Genomic DNA, 10,237 nt, shown 5'->3' on the forward strand with positions numbered 1-10,237 from the left:
GCCACAGGGTTCAGTATTAGGCCCCACTCTGTTCAACATATTTATTAATGACCTGATAGAGGGGCTGCACAGCAAAATATCAATATTTGCAGATGACACAAAATTATACAATATAATTAATGCAACGGAGGACAATGTGCGGCTACAAACAGACCTGGATAAGATGGGGGCTTGGGCAGAAAAATGGCAAATGAAGTTCAATGTTGAAAAATGTAAGACTATGCACATGGGCAGGAGGAACGGATGTCACAAATATTCACTTAATGGGGTACCGCTGGGGAAAAGTGATATGGAAAAGGATCTGGGGGTATTAGTGGATAGTAGACTAAACTGGAGTAACCAATGCCAGTCAGCTGCTGCAAAGGCAAATAAAGTCTTAGGGTGCATCAAAAGAGGTATAGGGGCGAAGGACGAGAACATTATCCTTCCACTATATAAGGCACTTGTCAGGCCTCACATGGAATACTGCGTACAATTCTGGACACCGGTGCTCAGGAAAGATGTCACAGTGCTTGAAGGGGTTCAAAGAAGGGCAACTAAACTAATACATGGAATGACGGGACTGGAATACCCAGAGAGGCTAACCAAATTGGGACTATTTACTCTAGAAAAAAGAAGGTTAAGAGGCGACCAAATAACCATGTATAAGTACATGAGGGGACAACACATGGATCTCTCCCGTGATCTGTTTACACCCAGGACCACAAAGGTAACAAGAGGACATCCGCTACGATTAGAGGAAAGTAGGTTTCATCACCAACACAGAAAGGGGTTCTTTACTGTAAGAGCAGTTAGACTGTGGAACTCTCTACCGGAGGAAGTGGTGATGGCAAAATCGATAGAGGAGTTTAAAAGGGGACTTGATGTCTTTCTGGAGAAGAAGTATATTACAGGATATAAATATTAGGTTAAGTGTCAATCCTGGTATACAGGCAGGTAGGAACTATTAGGGGTTGATCCAGGGAACAGTCTGATTGCCATTAGGGAGTCGGGAAGGAATTTTTCCCCCAAAAGGGCTAATTGGCTTCTGGCCTTGGGGTTTTTTGCCTTCCTCTGGATCAACACAGTAGGATAGACAGGCTGGACTAGATGGACAATGTCTTCATTCGGCCTTACATACTATGTTACTATGTTACTATGTTACCGTTCATCACTTCATGCCAGTGGTGTGTGCTGTATGTATCCACCGTTCATCACTTCATTCTCTGCTCAATGTGTGTTCATCTCTATTTTCTGCCCCTCAGGAATTCACATTATTCGGGGAAACCTCTGAAGACGCTCTTAGGGCATTTCTGAGTGTGTATTTGGGTAGATCTCTGGACGGAGTCTCCATTTTCAGGTGGGTGCTCTGTATTACCGTAGGGCGCATACAGCCAGAGTTCGGTCCTAGTCACATATATGTGCAGCTAATTTCGCTGCAACCATCTGAATCATTAGATTCCAATGTATTCATCAGATGAGCATTTTTTTAGGCGGGAAAAAAATTGCGCCGGGAAAAGTAGGACAACAGCGACTGATTTTATACGGCGCGTGAAAAGATAGGTCTTGCCCTATCTTCTGCCAAGATACGCTGGAAGCTCCCATAGACTTCTATGGCAGCTGGAAAAAAAGGGAGTTTAGCTGCGTCTAACGTTGTAAAAAGACAGGTGCCCTATTATACATTAAGGCCCAATGTCCACCGGCAAAATAGGATTAGTAAATCTGTGCGCGTGATCCGCGCCCATAGGGAATCATTGGACACCCACAGGTAATTAAATACCTGTGGATGTCATTTCTCCCTGGCGTGCAGATCGCCACCCGCAGCATGCTCCATTTTGTGTGGTGATCCCGTACAGACGGCTCCCGTGGCATCCATGGAAGCCGTCTGGTCCCACGGTACACCCGCAGCTGTTATTGTGCTGTGCTGCAGGAGTTAAAAAAAAAAAAAGTGTGCACGACGGGGACACCGTGGCGTCCGGACAGGTAAGTATAATCTATTTCTTAGGCCCGCCGCGGAGTCTCCATGCAGAATCCGCAGCAGGTCCCTCCTTTCCCGGGGACATGAGGCCTGAAAATAAGAATAAACTCACCTGTTCTGGACGCTGTGGGTCTCCCCTCCGTCGCGGCCGGATCTTCTTTCTTCTGCCCGGCCCCGGGCACGTCCACGGGCCGAAGAAAGAAGATCCGGACGCGACAGAGGGGAGACCCACAGCGTCCAGGACAGGTAAGTTTTAATTCTGGTGCACGTGTTCCGCGGATCCGGAGGGTTTCCATAGGCTTCAATAGAAGCCTGCGGGAGCCGTCCCCGCAGGAGACCCGCACTAAAATGGAGCATGTCGTGTTTTTTTTCCCACACGCGGATCCGCGCCTGAAGGGAAAAATGACATCCGCAGGTATTTAACTACCTGCGGGTGTCCAATGCATCCCTACGGGGCGCGGATCCGCGTGCGGGAAAAACGTTGCGGATTTTAAAGGCCTCATGTCTGCGGGCCAGGAGGGACCCGCTGCGGGATTCTGCATGGAGAATCCGTGTGGGTCCGAATTTCCCCGTGGACATGAGGCCTAACTAATTCAGAGGATTTCTGCTGACCGAGGGATTTCCCGTGCAGCAGTGTATTTTTTTCTTCAATACGCCGCGGCCTCCCATGTGAATGGACGAGAAAACAGTAATCAAGATCATGACTAAGGCCTCAGGTCCACGGGGAAAATCAGGCCCGCCGCGGATTCTTCATGTAGACATGGGGTCTAAAAAGAAGTATAAACTCACCTGCTCCGGACGATGCGGTTCTTCCCTTCTTCGCGACCAGAACTTCTTTCTTCGGCGCGGCGGATGTGCTCGGCATGCTGGAAGCAGTGAGCGGTCACACGATCGCTGTTTTCCAAATTAATAATGCCGATCACATAAAAGTTTTTTAAAAAGTTGAAGTTTAATATCCCCTCTCCGATGCGATCGGTGAGAGGAGATGAAACTTCTTACCTGAGATCTCCACATTTGAACTCCAACACGATCCTCCTCCACCTACCCTCACCAGCATCTGCGCATGCCGGCAAAATGCCGGACACATGCAGAGGTCATGGAGGGCCCTGGAAATGTAAAATCTCCTTGCTCTACCACAGGGAGGCAAGAACCTGGAGCAGTGACTGATGGCCTTGTTGAGTGGTTTCCGGTCATGTGATAAAAAGGTAGCGATCTACCTTAGGCCAGTCTCGCACGACTGGATAGAAATTGCGGATTCGCAAGCGTTTGATCCGCGATAATATGTGGATCAATCAAATGCATTGGATTACACAATTCCGCTCACATTAGCGGGTCGGAATTAAGTAATCGACTCACAGGAAACATAACACATGTTCTATTTTACCGTGGATATTGTGCTCCATTGTCGCGGATATACCTGCAGCCATACAACTACATTGTGTACGGGCTGCGGGTTTTCGTGTCATCGCTAAGCGACGGCGCTGGAAAAATAAACAAAAAAGGTGTACTGCGCACGACTGCCTGTGTGAGTACGCAATTATGCACAATACATTACGTGGCCGTACACAGGGCCATGGCCGGGCTCACAGCTGGGATCAACTGCAGGCCTCCGCAAGCGGATCCCACATACGGCCGTGTGAATTTATTAAGTTGTGCCCTGAAATCCAATGGTTGTTTCTCCATTACAGGCCTAGCCATGTGTCCAGTAAGCAGATTGGTATGTTTCTGAACACAGGACAAACGGGGGTATCCATTTTTGGGTGCAAGTCTTCATTCATATGTGTGCTGTACAAAAAAAACAGTTTTTAAAATGTCACAATTGCCAAAAAAAATGAAAATCGTAATTTTTTTTCCTTCTGCTTTGTTTACATTTATTCCAAAACTGTAGGGTCATAATACACAGTACACCCCTAGATTAATTTGTAGAGGGGTCTAGTTTTAAAAATAAGATCATTTGTGGGGGTTCTCTGTCGTTTTAGTAGCTCAAGGGCTCTACAAGTGTGCTATTGGTCTTAAAACACCTTCAAGCAAAATTCGTTCTAAAAGCCACCGGCTGCTCCTTTCAGTCTGGCCCTCGTTGTGCATACCGACAGAAGATTCGGGCCACAGTAGGTATGTTTCTGAACACAGCAGAAACAGGGGTATCTATTTTGGGGTGTACAGCCTCATTTTTATATGCACTATAGAAAAAAAATATATCTTTAAAATGACATATTTGCAAAAATATGAAATTTTCTTTTTTCTACTCTAAATTGCATTAACTACTGAAAGAAAACTGGGGTTAAAATACTCATGACACCCCTCAATGAATATATTAAGGGGTGTAGTTTTTAATATCGGGTCATTTGTAGGGTTATCTATTATTCTGACACAAGAATTACTTGGATATTCAAAACCTTTACGGAGTTATTCTATGTTAAAGTGACGCATGTCAGATTTCCAAAATTTCACTTCATCATTAAAGGGGTTGTCCCGAGGCAAAAGTGACATTTTTTTTTCTGCCCAGTCCCCCTTCTAAATCAAACATTACAATGTACACGTGTAAAGAAAGTTTAAAGAAGGTTTTTACTCACCATTCTAGCGTTTCATCAACTTATAAAACTTCTTTCAAAGATGGCCGCCGGTCCTCTCCCAGGGATGCACCGCGGTTTTCTCCCATGGTGCACCGCGGGTCTTCTCCCATGGTGCACCGTGGGCTCTGTGCGGTCCATTGCCGATTCCAGCCTCCTGATTGGCTGGAATCGGCACACGTGATGGGGCGGAGCTACGCGATGACGCATAGAAGGGGGCGGAGCCAGAACGCCGCTCGTGCCCGGACCGACCAGAAGGAAGAAGACCCTTCTGCGCAAGCGCGTCTAATCGTGCGATTAGACGCTGAAATTAGACGGAGCCATGGAGACGGGGACGCCAGCAACGGAGTGGGTAAGTGAATAACTTCTGTATGGCTCATATTTAATGCACAATGTATATTACAAAGTGCATTAATATGGCCATACAGAAGTGCTTAACCCCACTTGCTTTCGCGAGAAAACCCCTTAAACCCATTTAGGACCAGCCACTGTATATATACGGCGGCTGGTCCTGGGCTTAGAGGACCACCGATAGTAAAAATACGGCGGTGCTCTAAGCCTCCTTCCTCTGCAATCAGTCAGAGGCAGGAACGGGTTATCAGCTGTTAGTGACAACTGATAACCCGGAGCAGAAGGCAGGAGGGGTTTTTAACCCTTCCTGCCTTCTGCTTCCCCAATATACAGTGTTCAATATGCACTGTATGGGGAAACTGAAAGTAACATTTACTTTTACTACGGGAGCCTCGGGGGGTCATGTGACCTCCTGGGATTCCCTGCTACTGCAGAGCTGGAGGGTCAGACTAGACCCTGGCAGCTCTTCAGGTGACTAATGTCACCACAGTTGCTTTCCCCTATAATTAGGGCTCCTATGAACGCCCTAGCTATAGTGGAAAGTGTCAAATAAAGTTTAAAAAAAAAAAAAGTGAATGTCCCCCAGAGGTCTTATATGACGTCATGGGGGACATAGATAGTAAAAAACATAATTACATAAATAAGTAAAACAAAACAACAGAATAAAACAACAATACATACAAAAGAAAAAGAATAACACAAAGCAGACGCCAACAAAAACCATCGCCGTATGCGCCTTGTAAACCAAAACCATACATACTATACATCAAAACGTCCGAAATAAATAGAGGAACCTATTCCCATACTTTATTTTAGTGTAAATATAAAAATAATTTTAAAAAAAACTATAAATGTTAAAAAAAAGCATTTTTTTTTAGCATTTTACCCCCAATAAAACTAAAAAACGGGAAAAAAAGTCAGTGAAAAAGATATTTAAAAAATTGTCCTATATGTCACGGAAAAAAAAACGCAGCAAAAATAATTTTGGTAGCTAAAGGAAAAAAAATGGAGCAGTAAAACCGCTACATGGGTAAAATCCCTAAAAAGTGTCTGGTCCTTAAGGTACAAAACAACCTGGTCCTTAAGGGGTTAAGGTGCAAACAGGCGTTGTCACTAAGGGGTTAAACATTTCCTTTGTAACCTGGTTTAATGCACAGCATGGAGAGATTAAAAATAATTTAAAAAAAAATATTAGACTATTTGAAAAATGATTGTATTAAAAAAAAACATTTAGGGGGTCATTCACAAAGGCGTATTGTCACTGCGTATTTCCTGTGCATAACACGTGGTGAATAGAGGCAGTGAAGGTCTATTGACTATCATTCTTCCATTCACACATGCGTATAAAACGCAGGAGAAATAAATCACAGCACGCTCTATTTCTCTCCGTTTTATATAGAGCCATTGAAGTGCGGTGTATTGACATGCTGCGCCTTCGCAATGCCTGCGACAGGGCAGCTTTTAATACAGGCGGCTTTAAAAAAAAAAAAGTCGCACTGCTCATGTCTATGACATCATAGTCCCGGGCATGCACAATGCCTATCGCAGCCCCTATGCGATCTCTGCGGGCTCTTCTGCTGGCAGAGTGTAGGGGCTGCAATGAGTACAACGCTAAAGACTCACAACTCTGTACTCATACAGCCATTTGAATGACCCTTTACCCAACAAACCTAGAACTGTATTTTGGAAGGATAAATCATTGAATAAACATCCTGGCTCCATCCCTTCTGAGAAAAGAAAAAACAACAACGGGGAACCCTTTTTCAAAAAAGAAGTGTTTTTAAAATGTGGCAAACCTGGGTGCGAGTGTTGTGGGGAGATTAAAGGGGTTCCATCATTTAAAAAAAAAAAATCAGTATTTACCTATTTCTCTCCAGGCAGTATTCTTACCATATCTTCTCCTCTCCGATCTTCTACTGGCTCCTCTAGGCCCCCCTGATCACCTTCAGCCGGCCAGATCCTCTTCTTCCTGTGACTTTATGTACATTGCCGGCATTCTCCTTCCTCTAAGTCAGTGTACCCAGTCACTAGTGACGTAGTGTTCACTGCCCAGCAAGGAATGCCAAATTCTATGCCGGGCTATTTCCAAGACTAAGCATGCGCACTGTCTCACCACGAGTGTTCATATACTATTGCCGCAGGACAGTGTGCATGTGCAGTCTCAACAATGGCCCGACATAGCATTCAGCATTCCCTGCTAGGCAGTGAATACTACGTCACTAGTGACCGGGTACACTGACCTGCAGGAAGCAGAATGCCTGTTAATGTACGCAACGTCCCAGGAAGAAAAGGATCTGTCCATCTGGAGATAAGCTGACCTGGGGGACTGCAGGAGCCAGGAAAAGACCAGGGAGGTGAAGATGTGGTAAGAAGACTGCGTAGGGAGGAATAGGTGAGGTATAGAATTTGTATTTTCTGATTTACAGAACTCCATTAAACATAGTAGGAATACTGTTGAGATTAGAGAGAACGATTTTCCTTTCCAAATTAAACAATGATTGGATCGCAGTTCCTGTTTACGCAGTCTATTTTTGGGGGTATCTTCGCATGGTGGAATTATCCACAGAATTTTCAGTGTCAATTCGCCTTTAAAAGCTGCGTCAGAATCTGCGTTTTTTTTTTACGTAAATTTTCACACGGATCACTATGCAGAATTTGCCCTGTCAATGGGCAAAATATGAGTGCAGAATTTCAAAGTAGAAAATCTTGTTTCCGCATCAAGAAATAAAATGTCACTTCTTTTTAGTTACCACTTTGAATTTCCACACAAAAGCGTCTCAAAAAGTCACCGCTTTTGCAGACCTGTGTAGTGGCCCAAAACACCTATTTCTGGCTCCTCCATAATTGTCATATATGTCATGTCTTTCATGTGGATGCACTGTGCAAAGTGTCTGCTGTTATGTGTATTGCACAGCTGCAGCATCCAAGAGGTTAATGTCTGAAAGTGGCTGGGATATGTCTGGGAAAGTAACAATTCTGTCTAGTTACGTGTTTTCTACCCTCTATAAATGTGAGTGATTGAGACATGTCATGTGTCTTTCATCATCTTCAACGCTTGTGAGTGGAGTAGGAGTGCTGGCCACATGGGGGTACCTTCAACCCTCATGTGGTGAAGTGATGGAAGAGGAGGAAAGGTATCCTGAGTCCTTCCATGCCAGGAACCACCTCTGGGGATAGAAAGGAGTAAGGAGTCCACCGTGCATAGTCGTCCTCAAAAGTTCTGAGTGAGTGTCAGTGGAGTGTTGTATTTCTCCTCTGGAGTAATTCAGAATCCCTGAGTGTGTGTGTCCAGGAGTGGAGCACTGTAGGTTTCATCCTGAGTTCTCCTCCCTGACCAAAAATCTGTCTTTCCTGCACTTGTGAGTAAGCTGTATTGTATCCTGATTTACAGTAAAGTTCACCGATCATTGCCTATTCCCAGTGACTGAGTTATCAAGTTCCAATAGTATGTGTGGACTCTCTTTAGGGAGGGAAGGAATGGTGGCGTCACGCGTGACAACTGCAAATTCACCACACTTATACAGATAACCACTGTCCCAGCATTGCCTGGAAGAGACCTAGTGGTGCCTTGGCCGAGGTTCCATGTGTCCCTCCGGGAAGGAGTCTGGTAGAGCCACAGTGACAAGTGACACCTCCACCCCCGCCAGCTCCTCAGTGTGGGCCTCGTGTCTTGGTCGCTGCAGGACACCACACCTGCCTACTTATGTTCGACACACTTCTTGCTGGTTTGGGCCCACCTAAAACATAAGGCCACTTTGTGATTTTTTTTAATTTTTTTTTGCAGGGCCACTTTGGTCCCCAAACCCCCCACCCCCCCACCCCCCCGCCTAAGCACACACAATAACATAAGTCACTGTGAGCAACATCCATCAGTCATCGCTATTCCAGTCTATAGCTGTGGCCACTGCATACCTTCCTCCTCAGTGCAACATTCTCGTCATCACTCTGAGCTTGCCGGCGGGCTTAGACTGATAGTGGTAAATTTACACGGTGAGCGGATGGGGATTAAAGGGAGTCTGTCAGCTGGAACATGCTGCCAAACTGCAGGCATGATGTTATAGAGCGGGAGGAGCTGAATTAGATTAATATATAGTTTTATGGTGAAAGATTCAGTAGAACCTGTATTTTATTCAGTCCAGTGGGTGGAGCTATGAGCGATTGACAGCTACCCCTGTATGTACAGTCATACACACATAGCTGTCAATCACTGATCGCTCCACCCATTGAATTGTTCAGCTCAAAATGAGCAGAGATATAAGTGAATAACATACAAGTTCTACTAAATCTTTCCCCATAAACTATATAGCTCCTGCGCCTCTATAACATGATGTCTACAGAATGAACAGCCTGTTCCATCTGACTCCCTTTAAATAAAATACTCATCCTCTAAGGGCTCATTCACATGGGCGTATTGTCACTACGATACACAATATATATGCAATGCCAATGTAAGTACTTGCCTAGCAGATGCTTTTTTCACGCATGTTGCTAGGAAACATGCAAATGCTGGAAAAGGACAACACCCTGAACATGTCTCAGACATACAAAGTTGGCAAATTGATTGCCTTAAAGCAGGACCACCCTGCCATATGGAATACAAATGTTCCTGAGTTCCAGGACAGAGTCCTGATGGAGCAGTCCTGGGATGCGCTCGCATCTCTCGTGTATGAAGGCAAGTTGGAGTCACAATGAGGAAAAGGGATATGCGTGAGGATTATTTTGCTAATATTTCTGTATTGTTTTTTGACTGTTGTGCATCAGCATTGATTGTTGGCTGCGTGCGTTCATACGTCCTAATTTTTTTTTCCATATCTGCATTTCTTGTTTTGGGTGCATTCAGATGGCCATATGGACAACTATAGTCGCAGTTACGGCTCCCTATGCCTTCTGCTACCACCAGCAGTTTTGGGTCAACATTTTCCAGCCCCAGGAGTGATGTCTTATGCAGCCTGACTGATAAAGGGGCCTTCCCCGAAACATGTATCTGCTGGTTTTCATTGATATAATAAAAAAAAGTTTAATATTTTATCTCACTGTCTGTGGAATTTTATTGGAGAGCAGCGCCTGAACACCAGTATTGTTTCTCCACTCACTCCACTTGACCACCATTTGGTGGATCTATCTGGTCAGCAGCGCCTCCCTAGCCAAACTCTCTTCACACACATTCACACTTTTTTTTTCTTCAGCTCCTTGAGGTTTCTGGGCCCTGGACTTCTGACGGGACCCGATACCTTTAAATGCATAGGGTTTGCTCCACATCTTTCCTTCATATTTATTCCCAGGACTGTAACAAAGGGGCACTTAAATAACTATGTATAGTTATATCAGGAGTCACTAAAGAGCTCTTTCTCATCTATTA

The 10,237-nt window shown here is 44.9% G+C and overlaps 1 long non-coding RNA gene across 1 annotated transcript in view; it reads left to right on the top strand.

Moving 5' to 3' along the window:
* The window catches only part of LOC136625837 (uncharacterized), an 86,310-nt gene extending 76,531 nt beyond the window's left edge, over positions 1–9,779 (top strand). Inside the window, exons 3-4 of the long non-coding RNA XR_010792586.1 lie at positions 1,245–1,339; positions 9,719–9,779. This is a non-coding gene — a long non-coding RNA (uncharacterized lncRNA). The remainder of the gene's footprint in view (positions 1–1,244; positions 1,340–9,718) is intronic.
* Positions 9,780–10,237: the final 458 nt, after the last annotated feature.

This window comes from Eleutherodactylus coqui, chromosome 4 (genome assembly GCF_035609145.1).
Source record: "Eleutherodactylus coqui strain aEleCoq1 chromosome 4, aEleCoq1.hap1, whole genome shotgun sequence".
Lineage (NCBI taxonomy): Eukaryota > Metazoa > Chordata > Amphibia > Anura > Eleutherodactylidae > Eleutherodactylus > Eleutherodactylus coqui.